We start from the raw sequence: 22,363 nt of genomic DNA on the forward strand, positions 1-22,363 counted from the left end.
TCGGTTGGAATAAAAGCTCTTGAACCCTGGACAATTTGGATAGAGATCGATCTGTTGATGGTTAGTGGTGTCTGACCGTGAGGTGGAATCACTGATTGAGGGTTGAGGTGGTTTTGCCACTAGAAGCTCTGGTTTGGTTTTGATTGGTTATTCCATGAGATCCCACATTCATGCTTGGAATATGGCACGGGGGAGATTGGCTGAAAGAAAGATTTGGTTCAGCCCAATCTATGGTCGGGTGGTACGTGGAAGTCCCTGACTTTGTTGGATTCTGCATATGTTAATAAGAGCTCTTTTCTCTTGTGTTCTATGTGTAAATGTACTTGTTATTATGTGGCTATGATGGTTGTTCTATTATTGTTGTTTATCTGGTTATATGTTGGTTACAAGCATGGTTAATGACATATTTGAGTTATGGCTCTCATCATGTTTTGGTTAGTAGATGAAATGTTAATGAATGAATGACCTAATAGATGATAATGCGGCTATTATGAGAGGGCATCAAACCTTATTGACAATTCTCAAATAAGTATGAGCTCCCTATGTTCAGATGTGTTTTTATGACTTGTACATTACATGTTCATGATGTGTTTGACAAAATTCCTGTCATGGTTAGGATGAGTCAGGTCAAGTCCTTGTTCAAGTTTTGCATTAGAGGCCTTGTATTCTTGTTAATTATCACTTCTGAGTGTTTCATCAAGTTTTGGGCAAAGGCTTAGGTCCTAGCCTTGAAAAAGTGGCTTAAATCCCACAGTTGCTAGCAAAAAACTAGTTAAAAAAGTCTACAGTCACATGGAGGCCTTGTTGTGGGAGCGACTAGAGGGTTTCAGTCACATGGAGGGCTTGTCATGGGAGTGATTGGGGGTCTAGTTCAGTTAAAAAGCAAGTTAACTCAAGGGTTGGGCACCTGGAGTGGTTGGTTAGCCTCTGGGGTCCTATAGCTCTTGAGGAAGGTCATTTTGGTTTTGGTTTGTCGATTCCACTTCCTTAACTGTAGTTGGGGAGTTGAATCATATCATAGTAACTCTTTGTTACATATTTACCTCGATGGACTGGTAAGAATGGGTAAGTGTAGGAGGAGGATGGTTGCAGAGTGGTGTCAGAGCTCCCAAGTTCAACACTTGGACTAGATAGGCGGAATGTGTTTGTCATGCACGCATGTATGTTGTATATGTGCTTTTTATGTATGCATGGTGATAGTTATTGTTGTAGTTGTATTGCCATGTATAAGTTGATGAAGTTATTTTTGGGATGTGTTTGTCATGCATACATGTTGGTGATATATGTGTTTGTTATGCATGTCAGTGTCTATATGTTGTTGTGAACTCATTGTTACATGCATGGTCCTCATGCATGTGGTCATTGTATGAAATTTATGTCATCATGATGCTAATGTGTTGGCTGAGATAGAGTAGGAGTGCAGATTTTCAGGCGAGGTTGTAGCATTAGACCTTGAGGTAAGAGAAGATCATCATATAGGTTAGTATGTTGGGCGTATAGGTATGTTGGTTAATGGTTGTTATAAACATTATGGTTATGTACATGCCTATCATTCCATTGTTGTTGTGGTTACATGTATGATAGATGCTAGTCAATCAGTGTGATCATATGCACATTTGTCGGTTAGTCATGCACAATAGTTAACTTGTTTTTATATGCATTGTGATCACACACATGATGATTATGGTCATTGCAACTGAGGCCTTGATGTTACATGTATCATGTTGATCTTGATTGGCCTGCGCAGATGGTTATGGTTATGATATTCATGTATGAGTTGATATACTTGTGATATTGTGTAGTACTAATCGACATTGACTGTGCAGATGTGCTATCCTCCTCTGAGATACATTGAGGTATGAGTTTGGTTATGTCGTTGTTTGGTCTATCTAACATGGTATGTTTATAGATTGTTTAAATACTTAATTAATTGCATGATATGAGTATGTGTCTTTAAGAATGCATGAAGGATTGATCTTATTTCAAGGCAGCTGTACTAACACAATATGTGCTGAGATAGTTGATATGCACCTGAATATAAGTGAGTGTTATTTGTAGTATTATGACTTATGATTGTTAGTTTATTATAACATGGTTATTAGTCTTGGTAAATGTTGATTTCAAATTAATAGATATAATGTCTTGATCCTTGGAACGTGTGACTGACATGTGTGAACAGTTACAGGGCAACATGCTTGCCATTAGCGTGATAAGTTAATAGTTGATTGTTTATATAGCTAATAGTTGGGTGATGTGACAGTACATAGTAAGGCCCGATTGCAACAAGATAAAAGTTAAAATAAAGGAATTGGATGAGAATTCCTTTAGCTGTGTTTGGAAACCACAATTCCAACTGAATGAGTGCTTTGCATGAATACAAAAAGTTTACTTAACCTTGTTTTTATTTGACATTATTTGGATAGTGCTAGATTCATGAACATGTATTTGACATGTATAATAGTTGGTTTCTATTTATAGCTGGATCTGTCACAGGAATTAGAGTCCCTTGAGAGATGATGTGGATGTGTTCAGTTACGAGGTAGCGTGATTGACACAATAAGGTAATGTAACCAACATATTGTTATGTTTATTTATGCACTAATAGTTATGGAAGTATCATGCAGGGGATTTCATGGAAAAAGAGATTGCCATAGATATTGAAGAAGGATCGGGTTGAGCTTTCTCTTGGAAGCATTGGGAACCCATGGGCTTGAGTCATGATGTTTTTTGCTAGTTTTATGCATTAGATGTTTTGTGATTTGTTTGCATTTGACTTGTGGTTTTGATTGTGTATAATGCATGGTCATGCCACTTTGGTTATGGTGTCATATTGCTATTGGGTTCATGGTTTTCTTTTTGTTTGTTTCTTGTCCTTGCCTTTTATGTTTTGAGGGTCTTGGGAATTGGTTGGGGAAACAGGTAAGTTAATGGAGCTTGGAGAGAGTTAAATGAAATCCAACAGGTAATGTAAGACCCGAATGAAGCTCAGTGCATGAGTAAAGGGAAGCTGAAGGTAAGAATATGATAACCATTTGGATTGGTTGGGTCCATTGGGATAAATGGACGGTAGTAGGACAATTATGAGAAAAGTAACTAGGAAAGGTAAGGTGAATAGATTTGAAGCGCCAGATGCCTTGGATATCTTGGGGACTAATGTACTCAATGTTGTGCATGTGTTGTAAGGGCAAAGGGATTTCTCTTAACCTTGACCTGATGATATATGGTAATTGTGTTTTGATCATGATTATGTTGATATCTATATATGTATACATGTATATATGATGTTGTCTGAGAGGGTTGTCAAGGATCATGATTGTTTTATGTCAATGTTCATATGTATATATGTATGTATGTATGTTCTTTCCTCACAGGATCGTCAGGGATCATGCTTGTGGAGGAATGATTGCTTATGCAGGTGAATGGCATGAAGAGGTTCCTATTTTATGGGGAAATAAGTGGGAAGAGTGGCCTTGAAATATCTATGAGGTTAGTATCAAGTGGATATGAATTGATATTATGTTATTATGCTATGTCTATGTTTATGTTATGGGTAGGTAATGTCGAAGATACATCAGGGGAATAAAAATAGTGCGATATGTGGCATGTTGGGATCAACATGAATAATGGAAAGACACTAGAAGCAAGGTTGTTTGGTAGAGTCAATGTGGTCTCTGGATGTGCAGTACTACTGTTGTATATATGTTGTACATGTTGTATAGTGGTGCTATGTCCATATGGTGTGGTGTACGTGTGGTATATGTGGTTTGGTGTACAGATGGTTCTCTGTACGCGTGGTATATGTGATGTTGTGTACATATGGTGTTATGCACATGTTGGATATGTGGTGCTGTGTACATATGGTGTTGTGCGCATGTTGGATATGTTGTGTTGTGCACTTGTTAGATATGTGGTGTTATGTACATATGGTGTTGGGTGCATGTTGTACATGTGGTGCTATGTACATATGGTATTGTGTGTGTGATTGTACATGTGGTGTTGTGTACATGTTGTACATGGGTTGTTGTGTGCAGGTGGTGTTATTTACATGTCGTGCATGTGGTATTGTGTAAATGTCGTGCATGTGGTGTTGTGTACACGTTGTGCAGGTGGTGTTATGAACACATTGTGTAGGTGGTGTTGTGTACATGTTGTGCAAGTGGCACTGTGTACATGTGTATTGTGCACACGTCATACATGTTATGTTGTATACATGTGGTACTAGGTTATGTGTATTGTGTAGTCATTGTATTGTGACATGTGTATTCGTTGTTTTGTACTATGTGTACGTATATGTATTGTGTTGTACATTGGGTGTAGGTGTATGTGTTGTGTTGTACATCGGGTGTAGGTGTATGTGTTGTATGTCTGGTGTAGGTGCATGCATTGCGTGGTTTTGCATGTCATGTGTGGTTGTATGCATGTGGTGTACACTATGTTTATGTGTACGTGATTGAAGAGAAGTGAAAGCACTAGGTGCTTGTCGGGTGTAGAAATTGATCTGGTGTGTGTACAGAAAGGACAAGAACAAAGGTAGAAGCAAAGAACCAATTGAAGGATAAGTATCAATATTTTATTTCATTTTTATTATGCATATGATATCCGACTTTGATTTATGATGGTTACTTGTGATATATGAATTTGATTATGTTGGTTGCATTTTGAGCTAACTAGATGTGATATGTTTATACATGACGATTTGATCAAACAACCAGTTTGACTTGTTGTGATAGGAAGTAAACATAATTACAAGTGTACCTTATTGACGAGCCACCAATGACGTATGATTTGAATTGATTTCAATCCGTTTTGACTCTAACGAAAATTATGTGCTTGGTATAAGAAAGTATGAAAATGCTCGATTGGGTGGTTGGAAACGATTGCAAGAATGTTAGTAGAAATGGTGAAAGGAATCAAAACAGGCAACAATATGTTGGTAAAGCATTCAGGAGAAAGGCCATTGTGGGACACTGGTACCCAATAGTGTCCATTGATTTCCATGAGCATGTTATGACTGGTATGATGGTTTTGAGGCAGGGATATGCCTTGGTTTTTTGACCTTCTAATGTGAGGAAACCTTGCCAAGGGAGGGGGTCGCCCGAGGGGCTATGTAACAGAGAAGGTGATTCCTGCGGATCTTGGAAGGTGTATGACTGCACAGAAGGGGGCTAACGGATTTCCCGAGGGATTGTTTAGTAGAGAAGGGAAGGTTGAGGATGGATTTGTTTTGGTCATTAGCATTGATAGATGGAATCAGAAACACATTGGGAGTGTGCCCTAGAACAATGAGCCAGTAACTGTTCACTGAGAGGAAAAGTGGTGTAGGATTGTAGCATTAGAAAATGGATGCATACTTGGTTTTGACAGTGGATTCTGGACTTCCTGGGAGGGAGGTGAATCCTGGTACTACTTTTTAGGGTGGAGGTGTGAGCCTTTGGATTCCCTTGTTGCAGATGCAGGCATCATATCCTTTACTTGCTAGTTGAGAAAATGTGCATATGTGCATGTGTATATATTATTGTAAATATTGTATCGAGTTGTGTTTATAAAGCTCCATAAAAAATATGATTATTTGTTGCTTGAAGCAAATGCGCATGAGTATATGTGTTTGTTATTGTAATGAGCTATGTTATAAAGCTCCAGTAAATGGTATGGTTGTCATGTTTTCAACAGGATGTCATTGTAAATATTTCAAGGAGCTGGGTTATAAAGCTCCATGGGCAGTATGCTTTGTTTTCAGCAGCTTACTGGTTTATAGGTGTCATTGAATACCGAGGATGGTGTTCCCCTAAGGGGGAGGGGTCTGTAATAGCCCCGGGTTAAAAATCCATGTAATAAAGTTAATAAAGGAAAAAATAAGACCAAGGTCACGGGACATGTATTCCAAGCTGAATGTTGGGCAAAAACATACTAGTCGATGTTCACTTTGATTTATTAAAGGCTATGGAAATTGACAAAGGCATTGGCAAAGGATTTGAAAGGGAAAAGAGGCATTAATTGACATTTTATTTGTGAAATAATGGAAAATATGAGAAAAGGAAGGTGAAAGGTCACAAGTTTGCATGAGAAGAAAATTGAAGGAAAAATGAAGGAAATAAAGGCCTCAATGATAAAAATGCTTCTAAGGATCAGTTCATGGCTTTTGATCAGTGTTAGTTTTTTGTCATTTCTATGGTGGAGCTCTGTCTTTCTACTCTCTCTCTTTCTCTCTCTCTCATACTCTTGCACACTTAGAGTATTCTTGGAGCACTCTGGAATTCACTTGGTTTTGGATAAAGAAGGCAAAGGAAAAGAAGGAAAGTGCAAGAGGATAGTGGAATTAGTAGCTACAACAGGTTTTCTTTGTAGGTATCAAGTTGCATGTATTATTTCCTTGCTACTTTTGACATGCATGTCATATGCATGTGGTTATTTGGTTATGATATATCGTTGGCATGGAGGATTGCCTAAATTGACATTGGTTTTTCCTAACCTTTCCATTTCGTGGATAACCATGATCTTATGGGTTTTATATTTTGTTTCATGTTGATTCTCATGTTCCTTATGTATGTGGGTTGAGTTATTAGTTCTTGGAGCCTTGGTTGGACAAATGCTTTGGAAGCCCTATAAAAACTTGGTTGAGTTACTAATCCTGGAACCCTTGGTTGGATAAATGCTCTGGAGCTCGTGGTGGGTTGGGTTACTAGTCCCGGAAGCCTTGGTTGGATAAATTCTTTGAAGCCCTTGGTGGGTTGGGTTATTAGTCCTGGAGCCTTGGTTAGACAAATGATCTGGAGCCCAACGAAAGCTGTGGGTTGAGTTATTAGTACAGGAAGTTGGGTTGGAACAAACTTTTTGAAGCCCTAGACAACTTGGATAAAGACCGATCTGGTGATGGTTAGTGATGTCTGACAATGAGGTGGAATCATTGGTTGAGGGTTGAGGTGGTTTGGCCTCTGAAAGCCCTGGTTTGATTTTGATTAATTATTCCATGAGATCCCACATTCATGCTTGGAATATGGCACGAGGGTGATTGAATGAAAGAAATATTTGATTCAGCCCAATCTATGGTCTGGTGGTACGTGGAAGTCCCTAACTTGGTTGGACTTTGCATATGCTAATAAGATCTTTTTTCTTGTTTTCTATGTGTAAATGCACTTGTTATTATGTGGCTATGATGGTTGTTATATTCTTGTTGTTTATCTGGTTAGATGTTGGTTACAAGCATGGTTAATGATAGATTTGAGTTATGGCTCTCATCATGTTTTGGTTAGTAGATGAAATGTCAATGAATGAATGACCTCATTGATGATTCTCAAATAAGTATGAGCTCCCTATGTTCATATGTGTTTTTATAACTTGTACATTACATGTTCATGATGTGTTTGACAAAATGCATGGCATGGTTAGGATGAGTCAGGTCAAGTCCTTGTTAAAGTTTTGCATTAGAGGCCTTGTATTCTTGTTAATTATCACTTCTCAGTGTTTCATCAAGTTATTAGCAAAGGCCGGGTTCTTAGCCTTAAAAAAGTGGCTTAAATCCGACAATTGTTGGCATAGTAATAACTGAAAAAGTCTGCAGTTGCATGGAGGCCTTGTTGTGGGAGTGACTGGAGGGTTTCAGCCGCATGGAGGGATTGTCATGGGAGCGACTGGGGGTCTAGCTAATTTAGAAAGTAAGTTAACTTAGGGGTTGGGCACCTGGAGTGGTTAGTTAGCCTCTGGGGGTCTTATAGCTCTTGAGGAAGGTTTGTTTGGTTTTGGTTCATTGGTTCCACTTCCTTAACTGTGCTTGCAGAGTTTAATCATATCATAGTAACTCTTTGTCACATATTTACCCCGGCGGACTGGTATGCTTGGGTAAGTGTGGGAGGAGGGTGGATACACAAGAGATGCTCCCAAGCATGATCTTTCATGTTGGGAGAAAGATATAGATATATGCATTGTCAAATATGTTCCTCAGTCCATGTCTTTGATGCCGTGGTATTTCGATATACAGAATTTCTAGAGCATGGCATGTTGCCCATGCATTTATCGAATAAACAAAAGATGGTAATTCACTGAAAAGCTCTATCCTACCAACTTGTTGATGGAGTTATTTTTAGAAAGAACCACAATGGTGTCTTATTAAGATGCCTTGAGCCATAAGACACATAGAAGGTACTTAGATATTTGCACAATGGATCGACAGGTGGTCACTATGCAGGCGACACAACTACACATAAACTCATGAGGGTTGGTTACTATTGGCCCACTTTATTAAAAAAATCTCATGCTTATATATGCAAGTGCCCAGCTTGTTGGAGATGCGCTAGTCGAGATCAGAGGTCAGCCACCCCACTGCTACTAGTAGCAAAATGAACCTTTCCAACAGTAGGGCCTAGATGTTATCGAATAAATCTTCCCATACTTGTCAAAGCAACACCGATACATTTTGACAACAACAAATTATTTTACTCAGTGGTCAAAATTTGTTCCCTTAAGACAAGTAAATGACCAAGAAGTCTTCCACTTCATGCAGCAAAATATTATTGCGAGGTTTGGTGTTCCAACATTACTTATCTTTGATAATGCGACTTATTTTTTGTCATTGAAACTTTATGAATTCACATTAGAAAAAGGGATTGTATTGCATGCATCTAAGTATTACCCGCAAAGAAATGGTTTGATTGAATTGATAAATACAAATCTTATATGCATCATCAAGAAAACCATCTTCTCTAAGAAAAGGAAATGGAACAACACTCTGACCAATGCATTATGGGTTGACCGTGTAACCCATAAGCCTTCCCTTAAGACCCCATCGTATTTTTTGGTTTATGGTAAAGAAGTTATCTTGCCCCTGAACCTATATTCTCGACCTTGCAACTCTCCTAAGAGTCCCAAGGTATACCTTGCCTTCTGGTTCAGAGCATGATATATACTTTACTCAAGTTCGAGGAAGAAAGGATCAAAGCTAAAGAGAGATTCGTCGTCCACAAAAATCGTGTTAAACATTGGTTTGATAAGAAATTTGCAAGGGCAAAGAGATTCAATGTGGGTGACCTGGTGAAGTGGGATAAAGCCTGTTGTAGCTTTTTCTAGCACCTAAAGCACAAGTGCCTCAGGAGATATAGAAATCTTCCTAGAGATAGCCTCTGGGTTGATTGTAGACTAGGACCTAGGACATCTTAAAGAGAGGAGTGCATGGAAGATTATCTGAGAGGGGTTTTTGGAGCACTCCAATTGTCACGTAATTAAAAGAGAACAATGGGCGTATTGGTTCAATAGCTTGTCATCTAGGTAAACTCAAGCCAATACATGGATTCAAATTCTCAAAGGGTAAATCGGGCTAACCTCAAAGAGAAATGTTTGGTTCTGGTGGCCGACACACAACAACATGCAGCTTTATATTGAAGTTGTAGTAAAGTGAAGAGGAGGAAAGGAAGGAGGGAATTTGATACATAAGGTTGTTAACAAGAAAGAATCCTAAGCAGCAATGTTCTGGCAGAAGGGTGGAATTCGATGCATAGGGCTGTAAACAACACAGAATCCTAAGCAACGATTTTCCAATAGAAATATCGAAGAGTGGAGAACTAGTCAGGGTTTCAAGCCATATACTCATGGGCACATTTGTATCCAAAAGCTCAAGAAAATATGTGCACATTACATGTACTTAAGTAAATATGTAGCTAACACAGGTACTATTTCTACTTGGTAAGAAATAAACAATCATGAACAAGGGAGAAACTTGAAAGCTTCATCACACTATTTTAGAGACAAAAAAAAACATATATGGAATGAGATTATAGAGGGGAAAACATACTACGCGTTGATCTGCTTGGAATCACCAAGGAGTTTCATTAATACTTGAAGGGTCCAAATAACCAGTCCATTACATTCAACATGTGTCACTTTGATCCCACATGAACAGGCAAATAGAACCAAACATGGAATCTTAGAATTCAGACCTCGCGGGTGAGAAATTCCAGAACCTTTACTAAGAGTTTCTTCCCCTTATTTATAAGAAAGGGGGGAGCTGGAATTGCAATTACAAAAATATTTTCGCCAGAGTATCTAGCTGTCTGTTGGACTAGTTGTCTCGACATGAAAGGCTCTGCAACCCAAAATGATTACAATCAAGATTTGATCCCTTTCTTGAAAACAGACAGAAATTACAAAATAATCAGAAAATAGAGAAAACTAAAGGATGATGGGAGAAAGTGTCCCTTTGTTGTTCCTATGAAGGACTCTGATCAGGCCACATCTCCGTGCTGATGTGTCCTTCCAGTTGCTTGGCCGGTTTTTGTCGCCTTTGCCTTAACTACTTGAGTAGCTTGTTCTCTGAAGTTGGGAGTGGGTCAACTATGAATGCATGTTGCAGAGTGGAAATGGAGCATGTGGCGGTAATCCTTTGCTGTGTGATAGAGTGGAGCACCATGCTAAGGCGCTAAGTCTTCCTGAGCCTCCCATACTGTCATTTACTCACAGCAGTCATGCAGTGAAGCCGTCAAATCCATTTTTGTAGCCTATGTAGTCCTTGGTTTCTTGTTATAGGGGCTTCTATAGGATTAGCCCCTATTGATGTGCTACTATCCATGCCTTCATTCAATACCTTAGTTGTCGAACCATCTACCTTTAAAAATCTGCAAAACACTATAGGTGCCCCAATATGCCTTGTGATGCGCCTATGGTGTAATATGGAGGAATTTCCAGTGCTAGCCCTTATTACTAAAAAATTATGAAACAAGTGAGTTCCGATCACCTTTGGCCCCTTATGATTTACCCATTTCTATAATTTCTTCATCACAGAACCGTGGGCTATGACCTCGGACTCAGCTTCTGTATCAGAGATCGGGAGTTGGGGCTTTTCTGATCCATGCCTTTAGTGCATCCCCCTAAAACTTGTGATCTTTGATCACCTTTTCGTTAAGCCCTTGGATCTTCAACACCTTATGTGACGGTGGGCCAACTCCCTTATTGAAAGTTTTTAATGTTATTAGCATATGGTGGTTTCATGACGTTGCCTTTGTTTGCTCCCTTTAGCCCTTTGTGATCACCGATATGCGATGTCACTTGTCCTGCTCAGCTCTTGGTTCTTTGCTCTTCTCATGAAAATCGACTAGCTCGCCTATCAGAGCCCCTTTATTGGAGGTTTCCAATCGGCGAATTCCTTATGATGCCCAATGCGCTGATACCTCTGATCGTCAATTTGCGGGATTGATGACGTCATTAGTGCCACGTGGCACCTTGTGAGTGGCGACACGTGTCACCCTACTTTGGCCCCTTTAGACCCCTTAAAATGTTGAATATACATGCCACATGTCCTCCATACCGCCACGTCATGATGACATCAGCTGCCATGTGTCTTTATCAGAACCAATCCTGTGCTGCCACATGGCCCTACTGGAGGAGAGAGAAAGAGCCCGCCTCCCCTTGGTTTCGCGTTGATTTCCTTTGTAAATCTTTTTTCGGCTCTCCAAGTGCTTTACCACTATATCAAAAGTTCCCCATCTCGCAACTTCTAAAACTCGGCCATGTCCAGAAGCACCAATCATCGATATTCCATGACCTACAGTATTGCGAGACTTCTGACTTGTGATTTCCGATATCTCTTGACTGCTGCGACCTCCGATATGCCATGTGCCATGGACCCCCGATCATCGATGTACTCTACTTGTGCCTCTGGTCGTCGATTGCGATTTGCGATATTGGCGATCATTGATTGCTGATTTCACTGACCCTTTGCACTGCGGTTTGAAATCTCACCGATCACCGATATATCGTGCCTTAGACATTTGACGTTGATCGCACGTTTGTTTAGACCTCCCGTATTACTACTTTAGAAAAACGCCCATTGCGATGAGCCTTTACCTTTCGTCTTTCACTCTTTGTTTTTTGGATTTGAAAGGGCATCTTTAATCTGCTCTAACTTATGATCTAGGAGTCCACTTTTAGACTTCCATATACCATTGGAAAGCTTGTTCCAAGCACTATGAAATGGAGAGGATTAGATTAATAACTGAGATATTATTTGGCATGGGAAATGGCTTCAAAATTAACTTCCCTTTTGCACTCTAAGCAATTGATAACTCATAATGCAGTGAGTGACAACACTGGCTCCAATTGGGGACAGTGCCTTGTTGGCAAGGTGCTGAGAACCTGCTGACCAGTTTCCTTCACCGTTGGGCATGGAGTTAGAAATATAATGAATCAACACAACCAGAACATCTCCATGGGACTTTATTTGTTGGGGGGTAGTTTCCTCATCAAATCAAAATGCATAAATAAAAATTCTAACAACTGTAAAGTAAATGCTCAGATAGTGAGCTTAATTATATACACTCCTACTTATATACAAGGCTCAATTCACCTAAGTGAGTTCAACCCTCCAATGGAGCCAGGCCAACATTTGGGTGTTGGACCTAATGCCCCCATGCTACTGAAATTTAAAAACAAAATGAGCATGCACCATGAAAAATCTACAAATGATAAGCTTTGATGCATACTCCAGAAACATCCTCTAATGCTAGCCAAAGAATATGCTCATGTACTTAGCTATAGGGTCATGGAATTGACAAGAAAAAATTGCAGCTGCCTTATTTTCATAAATAGTTTGTTGACCAATGTCTTCTGGGTCAGGGTAGCCACAAATGTTGTTCAACTCCTCAACTTTAGATTTTTCAAGAAAAACTCGTGGTTGATCTTTTAATACCCATTTTTCAAAGGGTCATCCCTCTTGGAAATTTGCAATAAATTATTCATTGTCTGCACTGTAAGAGTTGTAGATCGGAGAATCTACTGAGAATTCCTGGCAAGAATCCTTCTGCAATAGGCAGTAACAAACTTTGCGTGGTCCTTCAACTTTGGGTTCTTCTTGGAAAACGTGTTATTCAGATCTTTCTCCCCACTTGTTGGTAAACAACTCCTCCTGAACCTCCGCGGCCATCTCATCCTCCTCGGAATAATATGAATCGTAAATCAGAGGAGGTTCCTGATCTTGTTCTTCAGGTGAAGGATGTGCATCGTGGGCTAGAGCTTCTTTGTTGACCTTGTGGTGGGACTCTTCTTCTTGTGCAACTTCCCATAACTGGGAGTGTTGTGGCTCTGCATCACTTGACCCTCCATCAGAGTCATATACATCATAAGAAGGAGAAACATCAAATTCGATCGAATCAGACCTTTGAGGGTTTATTTTTAACACGATGATGTTTCCTTTATCTCTTTCTTGCTCATTGGGTGATGCTTCTTGATGCGAGTAGATGTTTTCTTGGAGCAGATCTCCACAAACATCTTCAACAGGGTTATCAACCTCGAGAATATTTTCAACATTAAAATGTGTGCAGCAATCTTCAAACAGAGCATTCAGTGGATATGATCTTTTGCAATAGTGATTGAATGCTATATGAAGCATTTTAAGGGAGATATGCTGCCACGAGGTATTATTTTGTACCAAACTCTAGCACCCTCGTCTAAAGAATACATGAGCAATTTCATTTTTACATGTTCAAGGAAAATACCCTCTTGTTCCATGCATTCATGAAATTCTATGAGATGCTGGTCAGGCCTTCTATCTGTGCTTCCACTGAATCTAGGAAAATAGGTATACCATTCATGAAACGAAGGGACATGATTGGGATAACAAGCAATAGAAGAAAAATCCAGCGGGGAAAATTTGTTGGCCAGGAACGTAGGAATGGCCATTTTGAAAACCTAGCTTCCTAGATGAGTGATTTCAGATTCAAAGGTAGGGAAAGTTTTTCGTTGCTCTAGCATTAGAGCGAGTATGAGGCTGCTTGGAAGGGTTGGGATAGGGTCCTCAGGGTCAATTTTGGGCTGGTTTAACAAATTTTTGAGAAGAATTTTGTAAAGAATGTAAAGTCTCCGCAAAATATGGAAGCAGAGCGCGCGCTAAGTAGGAGTCAAAAGGGGTTTAGCCCCTTATTTGGGTAATTGATAGGTCAGTTTTGAGACTCATCCATAGGCCGCAGGCCATGGTATTGTAAGCAAAAATGTTATATATATTTGAGTCATAGCGAGTCTAGAGGGGATAAGTGATATAGAAGATTATTGTTTTGGGCAAGTGCTAAGGAAAGAAAGCTCTGTTTCCTGTACTTAGGTGAAAGTGGAAGGCTCCTACAGCTAAGTGCGTAGAGACCTTGGCAAGTCCAAAGCTGAGTGCGCAGGCCCCTGCAGCTGGGTGCGCAGGGTGGAAGAGTCTGTAATTTGAATGTTGAATCTAATAAAGACTGATTTTGGAACGAATATCTTGCCTCTATGTCTTATTTGTTATTTATGTTCAAGTTATGCATTATGGCTTCATGATTTGTTTTTTGTGAAATAAAGTGTGATTGTTGCACTAATCTATTGAATCTTAAATAATTATGCATGAACTAAATGATAATCTATTTTCGCGAAGGTAATGGTTGAATCTATTATGACGTTTGTTGAATTGAGTAGATTTGCGCGAAGGTAGATCTAGGGTTAATATTTACTGCATGAAAGTTATCAACCTGCTTCTTTTATGTTTGTAAAGTTTGATTGCAGACCTTCGCGAAGGTCTAAGAGTCATTTTCTTAGAGTTGCAGTAGCGGATCATAGAAAGATACAGATCTGTGCGAAGGCAGATTTGAGCTACAAGGGCTTCAGGTTACTTATCACACGGTCTCTGGATGCAGAAACCTGGTTCTAGCATCCCCCAATACTGCTTCGGGTGAGACTACAACCTGCGCTATGTAGGTTGTTGCTAAAAGGGCCAGCAGTTAGGGTTTTGTTGGTTGGCGTGAACAACTCTGAACCTGGGTTAGGCCCCCTTAAGCCAACAAATGGTTCTGTTGTTGGGACCGGGATCTATCTAAGAGATGTGCGATAAATAGTTTCCTACGAAGAAAGAGATTGAAAAGTGGATTGATTGAAACGTGCATGTGTTCACGACTCAAGAGAACATGAGCCCTAAATTATCCAAAGAGTAGTGGTTGCAGAGATTTTTGTACACAGACGAAACCGACACATTCTTCTATTTCTTCCCTAACGAACTACATGAGTGGTTATCTAAATTGGCCTATAGCCAAGGGATGTGGAGGCTTGATGACCCTATAGTGTGGACTCCTGAACTGGTGTGACGTCTGGAGGCATCAGGAAGTAATATCGCACAAGTTGTGGATCATTGGATTGATCACACACTAGGAAGTTTTGTGACTTATTTCACAATCGATAGAAATATTAGCTATAGCGAAGCGGAATGAAGGCTCTTTAAGGGACTGTGAGGTAAGTATTTGAAGTCATTAAAGACTTGGATTAAAATGTTGTTATGTTAAAAGAGGGTTATGCAGTTACCTTGATGTTTGGGGCTATGCGAAGTGGGAGATTATTTAGAAGAAATGAAGGATCAAGCTCAAAATATGTTCCGCTCATTGAACCCCCTTCAAGTGACGACGAAGGGATGGTGCTAACTACGCCACGAAGTGCAATTTAGTTAATTACGTAGGGTATCCCGAGGATACCTCATCTAGCCACTCCACCTCCACCTCATACACCTACACCTTCACGGCCTCTAAAACTGCCATTCAACATGGAGAACACGATGAAGATGTCAATTTTTAAAGGAGTAGGGAGCGAAGATCCCGAACAATTTCGGTTTGTCACAAGAGTTGTATGAACAACGCAACAGATTACATATGATAACATCAAGAAAGCACGACCGGTCACAACCTTACAGGATCGAGCATTAACATGGTACATCAAGTATTGCACTGATAACCCCACCACAACATTGGCAAAGACCCAACAAGCTCTGAACAAGGAGTTTATAAATCCTAAGTCAAAGGCGCAATCGGTGACTGAGTTTAAAGAAATTCAATAAAAGGTAGATGAGACACCTTGGGATTTCAATCAAAGGTTGAAATTCCTGATCAGGCAAGCCAACATGGTGATTATAGATTCCCAGCATCGCGATTGGTATATAGCATCGTTCTTACTGCACTTAAGAGTGCCTTTGTCACAACAAAAGATAGCAACGCAAGCAGAAGCTTTAGAAATTGCGATGAGGTTGGATGCTTCACCCATACAGGATACGAACCTTGGAGTGCAACAGATTCACTCACAGCTAGAAAGCCTACACTTGGAGTTGCAGAGCCTGAAGAAAGGAAAGGAAGCCCAGCCAGAGGTGTGCACTGAGGTTTGGTGTTTGAAGTGCAAGAGCCATGGACACGATAAGGACCATTGCCCAGTTTATAAGAACTATATTATGGGGGGAGGGCCTGTTCCCCTGAAACCAAAGAATAATGTTGGGTCGAGTGCGAGAGATGCATTGTGGTGTGCTATCTGTCAGGTTACAAGATATCGTGTAACTCATAACTGCCATTTACTACAAAAGTCTATACAGACCCCTTCGTAGTTGTTTTGATTTTTTTGTAAATCTGTGGGACATGATGAACACCATTGTAGGAGTTATGAGTTGATGATGGATAAAATCCCTACCTATTGAATGTAGGCAGAGAACCAACCTCAGGATCAGGGCGCAAGATCAGCGCATGGAGGATTCCAAAGCCGAGGACGAGGAACAGGGGGTAGAATTAGTCGAGGACAAGGGCAGGTAATTTGTTATAACTGTGGCGAAGCAGGGCACTTCTTACAAGATTGCACAAACCCCACACATCCATCATGTCAGTATTGTCGACAACTTGACCATGTGATAGAAGAATGTTTGGTCCTTATGGCGAAGATGCAAGAAAATAAGGCGCAGCCCCAGCAACCTACGTAGAACATTCAAATGATGAGGGAAGAGCCCCGCGAAGAAGATCAAAGCATAAATATAGTGACAAGAAGTGGTATGGCGACTGGTGCAGATAAAGGAAAGCAACCTGAGGATGACGGGTGGGTGTGCAAGGCTGCTAAGAAGGAAATAGACTTTGATCTTAATCGCGCTAAAGAGACCTTCATGGAAGCAAAGAAGAACTTCGCTGAGGCCTCCACCTCAGGAAGCTAGGAGAAAATGTCTGAAACTAGTATGACACAAGAGGTAGATCCTTCAATACTAGCTACTTTTCTAAAGACCTGTATGAAGTTAATGCGCGATAAGAAATCAGTAGAAGGGTTGCAAGAGTTAATCGACAAGTGCACAAATAAAGAAAAGACTCCTGCTGAAAAACACATCGTGAGGAAAATTGGTAAGCATAAGAAGCGCACAGGGTGTGAGATGAGGTTGACCGTGTAAATAGGCGAATATGAAATGGACCAAGTAATCTTGGATCTAGGATTTGATGCAAATGTCCTACCTAAGCAGACATGGGAAAGGATGGGGAGACCTGTGCTACAGTGGTCTCCTATTCAACTGCGCATGGAAAATCAACAGAATATTATTCCGATGGGGCGCTTATATGGTGTAACGGTGGACATTGAGGGCGCAAGCGTGCTGGCTGACTTTGAGGTCATTGAAATAGTGGATGATAGTAACCCATACCCTACGTTACTAGGAATTGAATGGGATTTTGATATGGATGTAGTAATCAACTTGAAGAAGCAGAAGATGATGTCTGAAAGGAAGTTTCTCAGGTTGTAATACCACTAGACCCTGCCAAAGGAGCGCGCTATACTGAACATGTTCATGACTTTGTGGAAAGTGATGATGATCTGGATCAGGCATATAACATTATAGCATGAAATGGAGATTGGATCAATCCTACGACCGATGGATGAATTGCATGGGATAGGGATAGATCCTGCACCTCAGATTCAAATGAAGAGCTTGAACACTGGCATAATCAGTTCAATGAAGTATCTACAGTACATTACAATATGATGACCAAATCACTGCGATGTGTCTCGACTGAGGTAAGGAAGCTTCCACATTATGATGGTTTGACTGATGTGGATCTGTTTTTAGATGAATTTGAAAGGGAATTACTGAAGAACATTGCATTTAGGCACTGGAGTTAACGTTGTGCACTACACCTGCCCATTGGTGGGGTACACACAAGGAGAGCTTCGCTGGATGGAAGGAATATAGAAGGATGATGAAATTAAGGTTTGGATATGCTAATACCTAGATGACAGAAAAATATAGTGGGAAAGATTATTCGTGCGATCAGTTAACACGATGGACTAAGGCCTGGGGAATGGAACCACAACTAGAATGGGTGCACATTTTCTATCATACCTTAGATACAATTCCGATGAATTGGTATTTACAGACGGAGCTTCGTCGTGGAAAAAATGAATGAGACATCTTAAGGGAGAGTTTCTTATTAAATTTCAGCTTTGAGGATGGGTTTGAGTGCACTGATGAAGCGCTCGAGGAGATAAAACAAGCTATATTCAGAAAACCTAAGGAACCGATAGAATGGGCTCAACCGGATTGGAGTACACAGCTGTGCCATGCGTTGGAGTGTTACAATGTGACTGCTGAAAAGGAAGAAGAAGATCCATGGAATATTAAAATTCCAAATACAAAAGGACAACATGAAGTTGAATGACTGAAATATGTGAACATGGATATATCAGAGCCTTTGAAAACTAGACAAGTAAACATTGGATTTGAAGCAGAGCCTAAGTTTGCGAAGATAGGAGACTATTGGGACGAAGATACAGTTGATAAGGTAGCTAAACTGTTGCACGAATACCAGGATCTCTTCCCAACAAAGTTTTCAAATTTGAAGGGGATCATCAGAGATTTAGGTGTTATGAAGATTACATTGAAACTAGATGTGAAGCCTGTTAAGCAGAGACCTTATCGACTAAATCCAAAGTATAAAGAAAAGGTGCACCAAGAGCTGGATAAGATGTTGGATGCCAGTATTATTGAACCAGTAGAGGAATTCGATTGGGTAAATCTAATGGTAATCCAAGAGAAGAAATAGAAAGGCAAAATTTGAATATGCGTAGATCTAAGAAAGTTGAATGATGCATGCGTGCATGATCCGTTTCCAACACCATTTACAGATGAAGTATTAGAGAATGTTGGTGGACATGAGGCCTACTTGTTTATTGATCGCTTTTCGGGATATCATCAAATAAAGATCGTGCTGGAAGATCGAAGCAAGACAACCTTCATGACGGAGTGGGGTTTCTTTCAATATACAGTAATGCCATTCGGATTGAAGAACGTGGCTGCAATTTTCTCCCGAGTCATAATCACGACATTCAAGGAATTTATCCATAATTTTTTGGAGGTTTATTTCAATGATTGCCTGTGTTTGGGTTGGTGAAGCGCCATGTTGCGAGTCTACGCCTTATGTTGGATACATGTCGAAGGTATCATATCACGCTAAATTTGAAGAAGTGCATATTCTGTGTGCCCTTTGGAATTTTTCTCGGCCATGTCATATGTAAGCAGGGATTGATGGTGGACCCTGTAAAGATCGTTGTGATTGTGAATTTGGAAGCTCCTAGGAATGTAAAATAGTTGCGCGTGAAATTGGGGCACACTGGATATTATAGAAAGTTTATCAAGGCATATGCTCAGATAACCACGCCGATGGAAAAATTATTGAAGAAAGATGCGATATTTTGTTGGGATGAAGACTATCAGCGCAGTCTAGATGTCTTGAAGGAAAAAGTGGTAACTACACCTATTTTGGTGTTTTTAAACTAGAAGAAAGAGCTCCATGTACATGTAGATGCCTCTTGAATTGCGTTAGGATTGGTATTAACACAGGCAGGAGAAGGATAAATTGATCATCTGATAGCCTTCACAAGCAGGAATTTATCCAAGGCTGAGAAGAATTATTCCACTACAGAGCGTGAAGGATTGGTGATGGTCTATGCATTGCAAAAGTTTCAGCATTATTTATTAGGTGGACACTTTAAAATGTATAGAGATCACTTCGCGCTGAAGTACTTGGTCAATAAGCCTGTGTTTGGGGGGTGGGAAGATCTGCCGATGGTTATTGTTATTTCAGGAATATGAATTTGAAGTAATTGTGAAGCCTGGAAGACTGAATGCAGGACCAAACCATCTGTCACGGATTGAAATGGGTGAAGAACCAAATAGTTTGGAGGAAGGACTGTTGGATGCGTAGCTCTTTGCGATGCGCGTCACAGATGACCATTTTGCTAATATCAATCATTTTTTAACTACGAGTACAACTCTGGAAGGATATTCCACTCTGCAGAAGAAGGAATCAGTAGTCCACCCTGCAGATTTTTCAGTGATTGTAGGTCACTTGTATAAGATGGGAGTAGATGAAATACAATGAAGGTATGTTCAAAAATTTAAATGAGATAGTATCCTCACCGAAGCACATGGTGGAGCAGCGGGAGGACACTATGCAGGAAAAGCGACCACACAGAAGATTTTGTGCACTGGTTTATGGTGGCCGACATTACATAAGGATTCTAAGGCATACTGAAAGGCGTACGATGCTTGCCAAAGGATGGGAAAGCCTTCGCGAAGAGATGGATTGCCTTTAAATCCTCAAGTCTTGTTGTAGGTATTTGATAAGTGGGCCATTGATTTCATAGGTCCAATACAACCACCAGGTAAGAAGACGGGAGTGCGGTATATCATTACTACAACAGAATATTTAACCAAATGGGTGGAAGCACAACCAATGAAGGACTGTACAGCTGCCACCATTGTGAATTTTTTGTTTAAATTTGTTTTAACACGGTTTAGATGCCCTAAGGTGTTGATGAGTGATAGGGGTACACATTTCTTGAATGAAATGATCAACGTGATGCTTGAGGAATTCCAAGTGTATCATCAAAAGAGCACGCCCTATCACCCACATGCGAATGGAACGGTGGAAGCATTTAACAAAATCTTAGAGAATGTGTTGACAAAGGTCTGCAATGCGCAAAGGAATGACTGGGATATGCACGTACCAGTAGTGCTATGGGCATATAGGACGACTTGCAAGAAGTCTACAATCCAAACACCGTTTAGGTTGGTCTATGGCACTGAAGCAGTGATGCCTATGGAGTATATTGTGCCAAGTTTACATATTGCGGCTTTGACAGAGATGGTGGATCACAAAAACTTGGAGGAACGGCTCGCGCAACTACTGGAAGTAGAAGAGGATCGCTTCCTTGCAAGCTTCCACTAGCAAGTGCAAAAGGAATGCGAAAAAGCATGGCATGATAGGCATATCAAGATGTGCACTTTCAAGGTGGATGATTTAGTGCTACTATATGACAAAAAGTTCACAAAATTTCCAGGAAAATTTCAAATGCACTGGTTGGGTCCATATGTTGTTAAGGAGATCACGAATGGTGGCGCAATTCATATCATGAAGCTGAATGGGGAACCATTCCCTGGAAAAGTGAATGGAAGTAGGCTGAAGTTGTAAACAGGGGATCCTGCCCTTGCACAATGACTACATGGCAGCAAGACAGTCTTAGTAATCCAGGCAGCTGCAAGGGATTGTGGGACTATAAACTACGCTGCCCAAAGAGGAGAAAAACATAGTAGGGAGCCTGCGCGAGGGAGGACAGGAGTGTGACAGGTGAAGCTGTGCTGGATGAGTTGCGCCATGGAGGATGGTACCACATAGATGGGTCCAAAATTAGCTGTTAGAGTCACTATTCACGATTTGATGGCAAAAAAACTATTAAGAGGAGTGAGTAGGTGCCATTTATGGCGAAAATCTTTGGAAATGTGCCACCAAACACGCATTTATGATCCGAAATTGGAGGGAATGGTCGGATTTGAATTCAAAACTTCCTATAAATTGGGCATGTTGGTCCGCCGAAGAACACTTTGCATTCTAAGAATTGTCTGTGAGCCTTGTTGTTTTAAGTTTATGAAGCGTGAAGACTGGGAAGAACTCTTGTCATGACCGTCATTCACAAACCTATCCGCAGAAGCCCATGAACTTTTCTTTGAATGAATGTCTACTCCAATCAGTTCTGAAGCCATTGTTTCTCAAGTGAAAGGCCCTGAAGTCGTATCTATGGAAGTTGAGCCCGTTGTGCCTATAATGCTGAGGTTGCCTAAGCCGAAGCAATCGGTTGCAAAAGAGAAGTAGAAGAAACTTGTGCTGGTGAGACATTCACCAAGGAAGAACCCGAAGGTTCAGCAAAAGGAGAAGAAGGATAAGCAGCCAGAGAAAATCATGGACTTGGAGGAAGAAGAGTTCCATGGAGTGGAGGAATTGGATGCTGAGGAGGGCGAGCCTATCACGTGGATCCCAGATTATATCCCTCCATGGAAAGGGAACACATAATTAACAAAGACCCCGATTCCAAAAAATTTGGTCTCGACACCCCTGTTACCAGAACAGGTTGAATTTGAAGGTGTGGTCTTAGCGTGCATTTTAGTGTTAAAGATCGAGGATTGGGATCTCGCAGACCACGATAGATTCCCTCATTTGGATACTCACAAATATTACGAAGAAATTGGGGTTACACGGTTGGAACCCATGAAATGGGTTAGAGGTGTTGAGCAGGTCGGGTTGTTGCACATGCTTAA

This window comes from Pinus tabuliformis, chromosome J, assembly GCF_031772625.1.
Source record: "Pinus tabuliformis cultivar Carrire ecotype Pingquan chromosome J, CPIR1, whole genome shotgun sequence".
NCBI lineage: Eukaryota > Viridiplantae > Streptophyta > Pinopsida > Pinales > Pinaceae > Pinus > Pinus tabuliformis.